Raw genomic sequence first — 15,349 nt, 5'->3', positions numbered from 1 at the left:
CATGTGCTCATGCAAGTAGAGCAAGTAGAGGAAGTGTGCTTATGCTCTAAGGAAATCACAAGTGAAGACACTCTTAAACAAATTTGTTGTTTCCTGATCCAAGAAAATTACTCCTCATTTAATTATTATGCCATCACTCCTCATTTAATCCTCTCCCTAATGTTCTGTAGTCATAGTCATCATGTCAAGTCTAATGTGTTGATTACAGCCAATACACTATAAGAAATTATTTAGGTTTTAATGTCTACTCCAAAATTAAGAGACAAAATGTCTGGCTGCGTTAGTAAAGAAGTAGTTATAAACCAAAACATAGTAAATTATTTTTTTAAAATCAAAATACCATCCAAGAGCAAAGCTAAAGACAGAGATTATAAATAATGTTTTTGAAGAGACATTGTCAATGTGCCTTCAGTAGAAACTAAGGGGGAAGGAGTTCAGATGGAGCCTGCTTCACACAGCAGCTGAGTTTCAACAAGCATTGCTCCATGTAAATTCCTTTCCTAAAAAAAAGGCTTCAGCTGCATCTGGTGAACACTTCTTTAAAAGCATATTTAAATCTACTCTCTACTTATTGCAATAAAAATTACATTCAGTAACAACACATTTTTAATACAAGTAAAAAACTTAACAAACAATATTCACTTCAGTGGTTTTAAGGCCACAAAATGGTCAAAGTTGATGGTGCTGCTGTACGAGGACTGCACTGATGTAGTCCACAGCACTGTTCATGGGCTATATAGTTTTGAAATCATTATTACTGTGCTTCTGAACTGATGTATTTTCCACAGACCTTTTGAGCTTTTCCACTCTTTACATTAAAATCTGTGTTCTGATGAAACACATTCATAATGTTCTCTCCAAATATGCAAGGGATGTGGACACCAAGGGTCCCTATGTCATGGATTACTGTAAATCTGTAGGTTTTGCTAGCCACAGGCTACAAAGGTGCTCATCAGCCATGCGTGCCAAAACCCCACAAAGCCACTGTGTCCCAGAACAGCCTCCTCTTCTATTATTGGCCTCAATAGTTTGTCCTCTGAGACATGGGTTTGCTCAGCAATTTTAAGTGCTGATTGCCGGCCTATAGTCCTCTTTACAAATAAAACTGATCAGATTTATGACTATGACATGTTTTACATACATGCTACTTTTTTTGTTTTTTGACAGCTTAGCACAACTAATAAGAATGTGCTATAATATAATGACAGAAAGCTCTATCTGCATGATCTCAGGAACAATCCACTGTCTTAATATCCCATTAACATTTTGGGTTTATGAACTGTCAGTCAGCCAGCCTTTAATCCATTGATCATGAGCCAGGTTGAATTGGAATCAATCAGCTTCCTTAAGCAAAATACGTTGTAGCACAAGGTCAATTACTCATACATGCCTAAGACTAATATATCAATATTACTTTTGTCAAGCAGAATAATCACCTAAAAAATCCAATATCAAGATATTTTGACAGACTAAATTTTTCATAAAGCCTTGATGATTGGTATCCATAACAACATCCTCTTTAGGATGTAATTTAGCACCCAACATTATTATTGTTTTTGTTGTTTTTTCTTTTGTGTTTCTTTAGTGTTGTATGTACCTAAATTATGAGATTATCTTTAAGAAATACTAGTTATCACCTCACTGCATATTACTGGAGCCTGTATAATAAAGCACAAATATCCTAAGTATTGGATACTAAAAACTCTTTGGAAGTAATTTTAAAGTTTAAAGTGTTTCCTATGACTATATAGTCTTTTTTTAATCCAAACAAAGAGCAAATATTTTTCAGAATTTTTCCTCCTCTTACAATGATTGCCAGAGTTTTTGTGGTTTTTATATAATGGTCAACACTGTTTTTTAACGCTGTTTCCATGTCAATAACTTAAGCTAATAAAATCTCATCCATGCTAAAATTGTTAATAGGGAAGGGAATATTTATTTTAGATATTCACATAAAAATGCAGCTGCATAGATGATTGAAAGTTGCTAGATTTCCAGTAATGACAATCTGACTCAAATGTTGTGCATCTACTGCATGTCCACCAGTAACTCCACAAGTAATTCTAGTATAATGAAACATGAGTCACTTCTCCTCTGACCCCAAAACACAGTTAAGATATTAAACAAATAATCCTTCCCTAGGGGTTTGAAACAAAATGCATTCTGTTCTTAAAAAAGGAAAAAGAAAACTTTACTGAACTTATTAGTCTGTGAAATATGAGAGGTGCACCTTTACTTTATACAATATTCAGAGACAATCTTAATCAGATATTTCACATTATTGGAGATTTTTTGAATGAGCAGACATCCAAATATTGCAGCTAACTTATGTGAAGAAAGGCAGGGAAGGGTACTCACATTGTGTTATTTTAGTGTTATTTCAGCTTTCAGAACTCAGTGATGGATCACTGAAAAATAAATGCCAAAGATATTTTTATTTTTCATCCAGTTTCTCGAGTCCTGAAATAAGCTTAGATTGCAAGTCTTTTGGGGTTTGAATATTATTTTCAGTCTTCTATCTGCTTAGAAAAAAATAAGTAGAAAGCTTCCTTGTGCATAGGGAGCACCATTATTAGTAACACTTAATATTCTGCATATTCAAGTAAATTAATTTATCAATGCCACTAGTTTACTTTGCCAGGGTTTTTTTAAGGTGGCAGATATCAGTAAGTACCCCTTAAAACTATTCAGTTCATAATCCTTAAAATACAAAATAATTTCTCATGGTCTCCATAACTATTATTGTGTTATTCATAGTGCATTAATTTCTAAAAGGATTAAGATGAGACATAGTAACCCTTATTTACAGGAATATTTCAAAAGAGTTTTACAAGACAGTATGGAGCTCTATATTTGTGTCTTGTGTCAGTCAGGTCTGCCACAATAAGACAAGATTTATAGACTAATCACTGGAATTATCTTTCTCTTATTTTTTACTGCAAAGTTTGTTGCTGTGGTTCAATTATCAACTTTTGCAGGACTACTTGCAGACAGCATCCTTTGGAGTAATTTTAAAGATTAGTCAGTTATTGGCATGAAAAAAGCAGTTTAATACCGTTGAATCCTTTGATTTACTATCTAATACCATAGTCCAAATAGATGCTGTTGCTGAGCAACAACATACCTTAAGCAGCAGGAAGATATTGTAAGATATAATTTCTCACACATCTTCTCTTACTGAAACCTAAGATGCTTATTGCAAGCCTTATTTTTAATAGTTTTTTGGGATGAATTTTTTGGGGTTTTTTGGTGGCGTTTTCTTTTGGTGGGTTTTTTTTTTGCAGACACTAGGCATAATGCCTGCTATAAAACTAAGCCTAAATTTGCAGACACAATAGTGTAATAAAGTCTGGACCTGTTAGCCCATAGTGGTTTTTTAGGGATAATAATTTCAGCATTAACAATTTTAACTGCATAGTAGAAATTACACAGTACCAAACAATGTCTCAAAAGTATTCACAGAGCAGGTATAATGAGGTCCATGTACAAGAAAAAATATCCGTGGTTCCTTTTTTTCTGTTCCAAGAAATACAGCAGTGCTTCAGTAGAGAAGTGGACTTACTTAAAATAAAATTGACTTTAAAAATTAAACCTGGAAGAGCAATGAAAAGAGGAATATATGGAGTAAAAATGTCCTCCAGATCACTGTTCTTCCTTTGTACTGATATGACTGAGGTTAATGATAAGAAGCCAATGACAAGGTTAATAAAAGCAATCATATTGATAGGCTTAAAGGAAAAACTCACCCATTGCAATTTTTTTTCAAAAAATATATTCCTCAACATAATTAATATGCTAATTTAAACAAAAAAAAACCCAACAAAAACCAAGCAAACAAAAAACCCCACAATAAACAAACAAAACCTACCAACCAAACAAGATCTCTGCAACATTATCCTAAACTGAAAAAAAACTGCTGAGGTTCTTGTCCTGGTCCCATGATTCAACAAAGAACAGCCTAGCAAGAGCTGCCCTCTTCCACATCACAGGGCAGCAAATAGTGAATGTATGCAATTTAGAGGAGTATTAATGTTTCAAAGAATATACTGAACAAAACAAAGAAAACCCTTCCACCACCCCCAAAAGAAAATGTAAAACCCAGAAACAAATAACCAAAACCAAAGAAAAATACCCAAACCAAATGAAAATGTCAAAAGATTTTCCACAATATTCAATTCCTAAGTTTGCACTGTAAAAATCTTTTCCTTTTGGCCTGTGTCAATGATTGAGAAATACCAGAACACTTGGAACAATAAGTTTTGTCAGAATGGCAAGCCTAAGGATCCAATCTATTTATCAGGTAATATAAACATGGAAGAATAACAAAAATAATAATAAAATAAAGAACTGGTATTTTAATACAACAGTTTCCTGATTTTTCTCTCAAAATTAAGTAATTCTTCTCATGCATCAACAGTGAATTGATAAATGTAAGAAAATAATTATGCATAATCTTGTGTAATGCAAGTGTATCAATAACTACCCTTAAAAACTGATTCCATAACTTAAGTATTTTTTATAAAAAACATCTAATCTTTTGTACTGAAAGCATTTCTATTTCAAAGTCACTTGTCATGCTTCTATTACATATATTAAATTAAATTGATAATTGTAAACAACATGAAATGTCAGATTACATCTATATTGTTTTATATGATATTAAAATAATATAATACTGCATTTTACCCTCTTGTGCATTGCTCCAAGAAACATGCCAACCATCCATTAAATTACATATTGCAGTACTGGGGGAGAGTTCATAATTTTACTGAGGACAAGATTTAGTGTAATTTACATATCAAACTCATCTTAACTTCACAATCTAAATCTCTTGTTGGACCACTTGATGATTCCGCAATCAAGAGCTTAGTAGTCACACAATTCCCCTCCCAGTTTTAGTCAAAATTGACATGGTGTGGTACAAGCTACCTTGGACAGTTCACAAGAGAAGGAAACACAAAACTGGGGGGAGGGAGATGGAGAGAGATGGACTCTGCCTGTCAGGAAATAATTCCCACTTGAAGTAGCGTAGCCCTGATGATGCTGTGCTGGACAAATAGAAATGTTATGGAACAGAAATAGTACACATCTAGTCTCTCACCTGCACATTTCTCCTCAACTAAAATGGTAGAAAAATGTGTGTCTTGTGTTCTCACACATTTTTGCAGCTGTCAACTTAGATGTGCAAGCTGAAAGATGTACAAATGCTCGTGCAATTAGCCACACAACAGTGACCCCTTTCACTCCAGAATCAGCGAATTTTCCACAGCTGGCATAAGCAGGAAAGATATACCAGGCAGATAAAGGGGAAAAAAAAGGCTAGAAAAAATTTTCCTATAGCACAGCATGCTTCTGGATTCATCTGGGATTGTTTGGATTTATATTACCTTAGAGAGTCCATTGTATTGTCACATGTGGTTCCTGCTACAGGGAACAATTCTCATCCCAAATCATATCAGAAATGTGAAAGAATCCCATGAACATCAACTCTGTATTTGTGCCTGAAGGTTGGTTCAATTAACTTAATTACTTTAGACCTAACCTATAATCAGATGTTAAGATTTGTCCTTTGAAAGAGAATTTATCAGGAGGAAGTGCACACCCCTTAGAGCAGACTGAGATTGCAGGGTATGTCAGATAAGAGGCTAAGCATGAGTCTTTTTTTTTTTTTTTTCTTTTCTTCTTATCCCTTCATTTTGACACTGTATTAAATCCTGCTGGTAATCCCTCTGCAACATTCTCCAAATCCACTTATTCTCTTCTCTCCCCAAAGAAAAAGAGGAACTTTTGACCTTGACCTTGATTTCCAAAAACATACCTTTGAATATAAAACCAATCAATTTTACCTGGTGTGTCACTTTGTCCATGTAGGCAGCTTGAAGACATCATCAAATCACTTTTGTATAGTTTAACAACATCAGACTGAAGAGGAATCCCTTCTAAAGTTGGGTTTCTATATTTTCTACCTTGGAAAAAAATCCAGATCCAGCTTCCACTCACAGGAAAACTATGAGATGAAAGTGTGCTTCACAGAAACAAAAAATAAATTATATGCATATATTTATGTGTCTGTGTTTAGATTGCATGCATGTGCATGTTTATCTATCTATATTTGTGTATATATATAAGCATTCAAAACAGACTGTGGCACTCTTCCACAATGAATATGTTATTTTCACACTCATTATCCAGTGTGGGCAGAACATTCAGCAGCAGGTGATGTGACCTCAGGTAAAGCAGAATTGGATTGAGTTTATTCCTGTTACAGCAGGAAACTGTTCCTTCTCCTTCCTCCTGCTAGGTCCCTCTGAGCTGTAGTCAGCCCAAACCATACTGCAGTGATTGCAAATGCCTCACTCCCCAAATGCAATGAAAAAATAAACTCCCTTTCCCTCTCTGCTTCCCCCTCTGCTAAAGATTAGACACGATCTGTTCATGTGGATGTGGTACCTACTCCTGTATGTTCTTCTCGTGGTAATGTTCATCAAAATAGGGAGGGGGATCACAATTGCTTTGTTGATGTGCTGTGTGACATCAGTTTATGACACGATAACATCAAGGGCAATGAGTGTGATAATTCATTTGTGGGGAATTTTGGAAAGAATTCTGAATGATTTAGAGAGGGAACCTCTGAGTTTTTTTGATGATGAAGTTTATTTTCTCATTTGCTACATAGGCAGGAAGCGTGAGTTAGGCTCACACGGTTATAGTGTGGTTCAGAAGGTCACAAGACCCAAAGTTACAAGACTTTTTAAGGAGCTATTGATAAAACACTGCTAACAAGGATATTTATGTTTTTGACCTAATCCTCAAATATTTTGTCTTATGGGCTCATGCTACAATGTAAGCTTTCTTAGCCAATCATGCTATGACACAAACCTACAGAATTGCATTCTAAACTCCTTGTTTACTTATTATAATGACTTTTATTTTTATATCTTAAACTCTAAAACTCTAAAATTTCCTTTGGTTAACGTGTCTCTGCTTTAAACTATATATCCACATTCTCACTTCTCAAAGCTAAATTTCAAAACTTTTTCCAAAGTCTCAGATGAAATTTTATGTTTAATATTAAGCTTTAGCTTGCAAGCACAATGTTCTGAGAGTTCCTTACATTTCAAATTCCAACAAATTAGGGTTGTTTGGAATGTGTATTCAGTGTTGCTCCTCTTTCCTGGCCTTGGTTGCTTAATCTGGAGATTCATTCATGCCCAGGCTGTGGGAGGAACATGACAGGATAATTTCTGCTAGCCTTTCACCTCTTTCTCCTTCTTTGGGTCTGCTGCAACAGCATTTGACAATTTTGAATTCCCTTTGGATGTCAAAGAAAGCGTGCCCTGGTTGATGTGCTTGCTATCTCTCCTCTGTGCAGCCTACCACACGTGTAGAGTCAGGACAAATGTTTGTAGGGACCAAACTCCAGCTATGTGAAGAAATTACTTCCACCCTGATGCAGGCCAGCCTCTCGTCTGTGGAAAGTCTGACCAAGGATCTCCAGAAATGAAAAGAGGAAATTAAAGGCTAGCTGCACAAGGGTGAATTGTTTCTGTCTCAGTGGGCCCCTGATATCTCAGGTCACCAGGGAAGAGATGAAACACATAGATGGACTCATGCTTGAGGGCTGGACTAAACAATGGACCCTGTATCCCTGGTCTTGTGGTGACAGGGCAGAGAGAATTGAGTCAGACAAGGGTACTATTTCAAAAACAGCCTTATGACAGCTGGGCCAGAGATCAGGATATTGAGTGGCTATATCACGTTCCCTGTAGTTCACCAGCCTTGGGGAAAGTTGAACAGTACAGCTTGTTCTAAACTTAGTGCTTCAAACTATTGGCTGCTGATAGTTCACTTGCTCTGAGAAGTAATGTCTGTTACTTTTTCCTGGTTTGGTGTGATGGCCATGTTTTAAAGACCTTTATCACCTTTCTACAGAATAAAGAGTGCTGAGCTTTGTAACCTCTGCTTTTAAGAGAGCCGATTGCTGTTTTATGAAATGAATCACTCTTTTCCCTTTCCTCCTGCTGCTAATATCCTTTTGAGAATGGTGACAGAAATTGTGCAGTTTCAAGATGTGAAACACGATAGATATAGTGGCACAATAATTACATTTTGTTCCAATCTCTCCGGAAAATTTGACATTAGATTTTTATTTGCCAAACTCAATAAATGTTTTCAGAGGATTTTCCTGGTTACTTCAAAATCTCTTTCAAGTCTGTATTAAGGTGTGAAGGGTTGGTACTTTCCCCCCTGCTCTCTCATGTACATTGTTTTGCATTCTCTTTGTTTGATGATTCCAGAGAGTGAGCCTTGGCTGCAAGTTTTTGTAGTCTTAGTATTTACTGCTATTAGTCAATATCACAGAATATAGCAACTTTGCCCACTTACCTATTTCATGACTGTGAATCTGTTCAGTAGAGAAAATTCCTGTATATGTCTTGAAATGTATTTGCTTAATGCATCAGACAATTTTTTTGTTAAGATTGTGTGATTCATTCAGTGGTTCATTTACACTGGAAGTTGAAACTAAATAAATTTATATTTGAAATTAGTTGGAATTTAAAGCAAGTCATTTACCCAAAATTGTGGGAAATTCACTATCACAAAGAATCATTAAAGCTACTGTTGGACTCTTTCTATCTCTGAAAATTTGAAAATTAAGAGTGGAAGGTGGGGGAGATTTTTTTTTTTAGTACTATAATTTACTTCAGGCAAAGATTAATTCTAGAGCTTGAATTATTCCAGAAGTCAAACCATATGTCTTTGGCCTAAATTCTCTAATTCTATGCCTACAAATACAGTTTTCCTAACATTTAACAAGGCGTGGCTGTCTCCTGGGCCTGCAGAGTGGAGGATAGTCATCAGAAAAATTACAGAGAAAAATATTGGTTAATGACCTACTACAGCATAATAAAAAATAGGAACAATAATGGAAATGCATCACGGATTCTTGCAATAATAACTTTGAAACCTGCAAAATTGGGATGATTTTTTTTCCTGAAAAGGTCTGCATTGCCTCAGCCAGTAATATCAAGCAGATTAATGCAAATGTGCTCTGTGACCAGGCAGAGCTACTGAAGAGAACAAAAACTATTCACCAGGTAGAGACAGCAGTGCCAGCCCTTCCCTCTGACCCAGGCTCAGCATGTTCTTCACCCTTCCATGCCTTTGACCACCTGGTGTTAGACATTATCTTCACGTCCTTTCCCTTAACAGCCAATCTTAATTTTAGCAACAAATTTGATTATAAGTGATCTAGCCTGTTGTTCCACAAGCTAATAAAAATATGCATTTAATTTTATTTTCTCCTTTTTAAAAGCTGCACACAAAAAATGCCAGATAACCAAAATGGCATTAGGGAGAGGAATCTCATTACAAGTGAGGCCCAAAATACTCTGTAGCTTCAAGAATTTATGGTATAACTGAAATGGAAAAAGAATCTGGTATTTCTGGTATTTTCAAGAGGAGAAAAGGGATTTAGGTGTATCATTAAAAGATTTTGTTTTCCTCCTAAGTGTCTTCAAATTTTGTCTTATATTTCTGGCCCTGAATATGTACATACCACTAAAATTATTTTACTCTACTGCATACTGGCATTATTATTTATTTGATACTCAGATATGGATATTTTACAAGCCTAAAGTAATAAGGTAAAAAAAATCACCACATAAACTGGCAAGATATATGTGAAAGACTCCAACACACACACCTAGCCCTGACCAAAAAAAAAAAAATTCTTCCATAAAAAGTGTTCTCCTGAGGGCACTATCCTTTTTTTTACTTTTTATCTGTGATCCTGTCTTTTCTTTTCTCTCATTCACTACAGAGTCTATATTTATTATCTGTTGCTATCTAACTTAGATTGCAAGTTCCTTAGGGCAAGGACCTTGTCTTCTTACATGTCTGTAATGTACTGTGAACACCTCCAGCACTAAATAAATAATAAGCTCTGCAAACTCCATTTAGTATCCATTTCAATTTGTGATGAAGGCTCACCATGTTTGCAGAGTATAAAGTTCATTTCTTTCTTTTAATGGTTGGTGCTGGGCAAGAATAGATATTAATCCATAGTTTTCTGGCTTCTTCTGGAGCAAACTTGCTTATTAGAGCTCCTGCTGACAGCGACTCTAGGCCAGTCCAGTCAAATCCAAGTCTTCATGGTTAAGATTTTCTTGAAGTCAAACTTTACTACCCAGATTTCTTCTGTTAGCCTTCTTGGTCCTTTATAGTAATCTCTTACTAACACAGCTTCAAGCCTGAATAGCTAAAAAATCTCCCAGAAATCTCTGATAGTCTCTGAAGAATATAGAAAGGACTTTTCAAATGAGAAAATAAAACCTATTAGGTTGGGTTGATCTATTTTCTGCTAGCAGGCTTTTCCTTGCGGACAGAAAGAAAAAAACCAAACCATCTCTCCTGACCACTTAGGAAATTCTTCCTTAGTTAAGCTGCAGCTTTCGGATTTCCAAGGAAAAAAATTAAAATAAGATAAATAGCTAGAAAACAGTATTGACTGATTTACCTTTCTTGGAAAATTGACATTGTATGAGACTTTTCCTGTATTCTGCTTATCATATTCTCTACCAATTTTTTCTAAACCTGACTATAGACCTTGCCAAACTACCATGACATCTTTACACAAAACAAAAACTATCATAAGCGTTCACTAATACAACGTGTTCCCTTTGAATTTTGGGATTTTTCACAGGCTGGGAACAAGGAAGGGAAGAAGAAGGACTTCAGTTTCTCCAGCTAAAATGGGCTGGGTCATGTCAGATTTAATTTAATGTGTTAGTCCTTTCAAGCTCCATGCCAAGGAGGTTACACTGCCTTAGTTGTTCCAACGGTGCACAGAGAAGGCTTTAGCCACGTTGGTTACTGCCACAGCCCACAATTGCAGGCAGGAGGATATGCTGAAAGGAAGACTTACTGAGAACCTCTGTTTCAGCCTGCTTCCAATTCTGCAAGCTGGATGAAATGTTGCCATTTTTCCTCAATCAATATTCAAAATGAATATTTATGGAATTTCTGATTTATGAAAATAATTAATCCAACACTTATCCCTTTTTTTGCCTCTTTCAAACTGGAAGAAATAGACTTCCAGAAGGAGTTAGCCTGTGGCCTTTAGCTAACTGTTGCTCATATTTTTTACATAATCACTTTTAACCAAGAGCAGGGGTGTTTTCACCAAGAGAAGCACAGCAACACAGTGGAAGTGGATACTGAGCAGAATACATCAGCTTCAAGCATGTGTTGGAAAATCCTTGCCTGTTAAGAACACAGTCTTGTTCCTTCCCACAGCTGAGCTGTTCTTGCAATTTTCCTCAAGCAGTTTCCACAAGTATCATCATTTCACAGCACCAAATCTTTTTGCTCAAAGCCAAAGTCAGACTACTCACAAGTATTTAAGAAATGTCACAAAGAGCCCTAAGAGCAATTAGGTAATGTGGTGTTAATAGACTTTATGAAAGAATAATTCTTTTTGCTATATGCTTATGGATTTTGAAAGGTAGTATTATATTAATAGCCTCTACTGCATAATGGGTAAAGCAGAAAATTGTGCATATCTACACAGAGCGGCAGGCTTTAATGAACACACTAGTGTCTGTCACTGCTGAGGGATGGGAAATAGAAGATTATTTCAAACCCACAGATATCTTAGGGAAAGAGAGCTCAGTAACTTGCTAAGCTCTAGCAATTTATTATTTTAGAAACTACTTTATAAAGTGGCAAGATTAAATTATTCAATCAATGTTGTCAGGTTAGCTTGTGTCATGGATGCACTGGGCATATAAAATCTTTCAATGACCTGTTTACCAGATGGTGTGTCACTTGATACATGGCAGCTGTGGTCATCAGCATGTTTAGGGTTTTTTTCCCTTTTGCTGTAAGAACATTAAGAACATTAATCATTGCATTGCTGTAATGAATCAAGAACAGTAAACATATAAAAGTTGATTGAAAAATTTTATATGGATTTGGGAATGACACTCTATTCATTCCCTTAATCATTATGAGGTAACATGCAACAACAACCATATAGCGCTCAGTGAATAGTGACTAGAGTTTAATATCCTTTTTTCTGAAATTTTTAAAAATAGAAAATATTGTTTCCAGAAGCTCAACAACCATGACATAACTCATAGTAAGAAGCTGGTAGGCAAATACCATCGTGTCAGAGAAGTATCTTGGCAGGCTCCCACCACTACTGTGGATAATCTTTATAAAATCTAATATAATCTATTAATTTGTCAAGAATGCAGCATATGGCTTCAGCAGAGCTATAATGAATTCACAGAGATCCAATATCTTAAAAAGAAAGGAAATCACAGATCTTCTGCAGAGGAAATCTTCTCGCCTAGTGACATTATTGCAAACCATGAGTGAGTTCTCAGTGATGCTCAGCTTTAGAATAGTTCAGGCCTTGGATTTCTCTCTCTCAGTAATTCATTACTCAGGAAAAAAAAAAATGAAGTATATATCTCTGTCTACATAGCTATTAACTTTTAGGTTTGTCCAGAATATATCTTGGAGTCCGCAAAAAGGTCCAAATTTCTCTGCAACTTCCTATTCAGTTACACTAGCTAAAATCACAAAAAACTTGCCGTTTTCCATGCAGAAAACAGTATTGTCTTTGCTGCTTTACTATCCTCTCTTTCTCTCCTCTAAAAAAGGAGAAAGGGTCTACCTCTTTCAGCATCATAAAACCCCAAAGAATTGCACAAAGAACTAGGAAATCAAAAGTGAGTTTGTCTTTGAGGTTTTTCAAGTCCCATGGTGGCATGAACCCCTGCCATTGCAGGACACCTTGGGAACTCCCTGGACCCCGCCTGGAGCTTGGAGCCATTTTATGTCACTCTAAAGAGACATTGGCACATATCTTTGGCGAAATAAAGACAAGAATGTCTTGGTAGACTATTGTATTTACGAGGTGTCCCGAGGAATGAAGGAATGATGTGTCTGACTCCATGTTCTCAGAAGGCTAATTTATTATTTTATGATACTATATTATATTAAACAATACTACACTATACTATACTAAAGAATACAGAAAGGATACTTGCACAATGCTAAAAAGATAATAATGAAAACTCATGACTCTTTCCAGAGCCTCTACACAGCTTGGCCCTGATTGGCCAGTGGGTGAAAACAACTCACCAGAATCCAATGAATCATCTGTGGGTAAACAATCTCCAAGCACATTCCAGATGAGCAAAACACAGGAGAAGCAAATGAGATAAAAATTGTTTTCTTTTTTTCTCTGAGGCTTCTCTGCTTCCCAGGAGAAAATCCTGGGCAAAGGGATTTTCAGAAAATGTGAATGCCACAGTGGACAAAGTGTAGAATTTATAGATCCAATTGTCCAATATACCAAGAAAGCAATATTTGAAAAATAAATTAAAGTCTCCCCTGCTCCTGCCATTTGTACCAATCAGCAAAATCAGGTCATATTCATATTTTATGCAACTGAATAATATGAATCTGCATCAGTGCCTGTCATGTTTTTCCTATCCCTGCAGAATGGTTTCCATAGGCCATCTAGAATATCTGCTACGTGTTCAGACATGAGAATGTGATGCTGTTTTTACATGATGTATTTGGTCCAGATTAGCCAAGGGCCACTTCTGATTCAGCCTTCTTCAGGAACCAATAATCCATGCAGAAGTTTTTGTGAGCAGCCACCCATTGAGGATAAAGCGCTTGTACTCAAACTCAAATAAATCTTCTTAAAATGGGAAGTGACATACAGAACATGTATTTATAGTGACATATGATTGCTGACATATTTAAAGGGATGAAACTAAATAACTTGTTTTTACAAAAAAAAAAACCTGTTCTAAAAAGAAGATATTTCTAATACTAGAAATTTCTAATACTAGTAATTACTAGATAAGCAAAAACAATTATGAAATAATGAAATGCTGAGGCAGATATTAAATTTCTTCTTTTTTCTATAATGAAAAATCTTGGAATATAAAGTTATTATAAAAATATATTATTCTGATAATTATGTCTTATTTATGCTACATGGAAAAATTATTTAGACCCACACATATACAGACATACATTTATATTCAAACACTAATTTTACTATGCTGGATGATTTACAGACAATGTAATAAAATCTAAGCTTCATCTGTATTTAGTTTCTAAGCATGGAAAGATCTCAATAAAAGCACTTTCCTTATGCCTTCCCTTATCTCCTTCGACAATCAAAAATGCCTTCAAGTTCAGCCAGGAAGGTGCAGGTGTACAAACATCTGTGCTTTGCTAGAGGCATTGATTTTCTGCCCTTAAATAAATGAAGTACAATGGCATAGTGCTAGATTAAGCCTGGAATGAGAGCTATGGATTTCTTAGTCCTTACCTTGCAACAAAAACTGCATCACAGTGTCCCCAGTCTCCAGTTTTTTAAGATACACAATTTAAATACTCTTTTTTTTCCTCCCATTTTTAGCTTCTGATTTATACTGCACTAACCACAGACTTCAGAGCTTTTGTTTGCTGATTTGAATGGACCAAAATGGAACCTTGACACTCCACAGAACTTGAAGAATTATGTTTCCTTCAAGCATAATTTACCTCTCAGGTATAGGTTTCCTTTCTCTGCAGGCATAGAAACTTGCCTGTTATGGATAAGATTAAAAATAAAGGGGAAAAATAGACTAATAGGACTTAGCAGGGAACAAAATTAGGTATCAATTTAAGTCTTCAAAACATCTATAAATGTTGATCCTATGTATTTGAAATATTTTGATATGACACGGCACATGAAAGAGCTGAAAGTGATTTCACTTGCAAGTGTTTTTAGAACACAACAGGTTATTCATCACAGTACAGAAACCGTTGAAAACCTGGAGTATTCAGAATACTCCTTTAGTCACACTGGACAGAATGTTAAGAGGAGCTTCTCCCCATCTAAGAGATGGCAATGTAGCATGAAGCAAAAATAAAACTGGCACAAGACAAACTTTACTGTATCAACACTTTCAGTACTCAGAATTTCAAAATGGGGATGATTCTAACCAAAATCAAAGCAGCCTAAGCATTTCTGACTATTCATATCTAGACTGCATATATTGAGTCTTAGGAGTGGTTTAACCTATTCTTAAGAGACCATGACTAGCCACAGAAGCTGCATTTGCAGCTAATGCATAATATATGCTACAGGAATCCAGAAAGCTATTCTGAGTACAAGAAAATCCAAAAAGTACCCAACTTCCCACACAAATAGAAAAGAGTAAAGAGAGAGGATGCATAAATAATTAAAAAGAAAATGCTTGTGGGGTAAGCAGTTATATTATTTTTTATAATAAAGCTGAAATTCCTAATCATATTAAAATGATTTAAA

This window comes from Ammospiza caudacuta, chromosome 1, assembly GCF_027887145.1.
Source record: "Ammospiza caudacuta isolate bAmmCau1 chromosome 1, bAmmCau1.pri, whole genome shotgun sequence".
NCBI lineage: Eukaryota > Metazoa > Chordata > Aves > Passeriformes > Passerellidae > Ammospiza > Ammospiza caudacuta.
The sequence above is the reverse complement of the archived record's forward strand: the minus strand, read 5'-3'. Positions refer to the sequence as shown.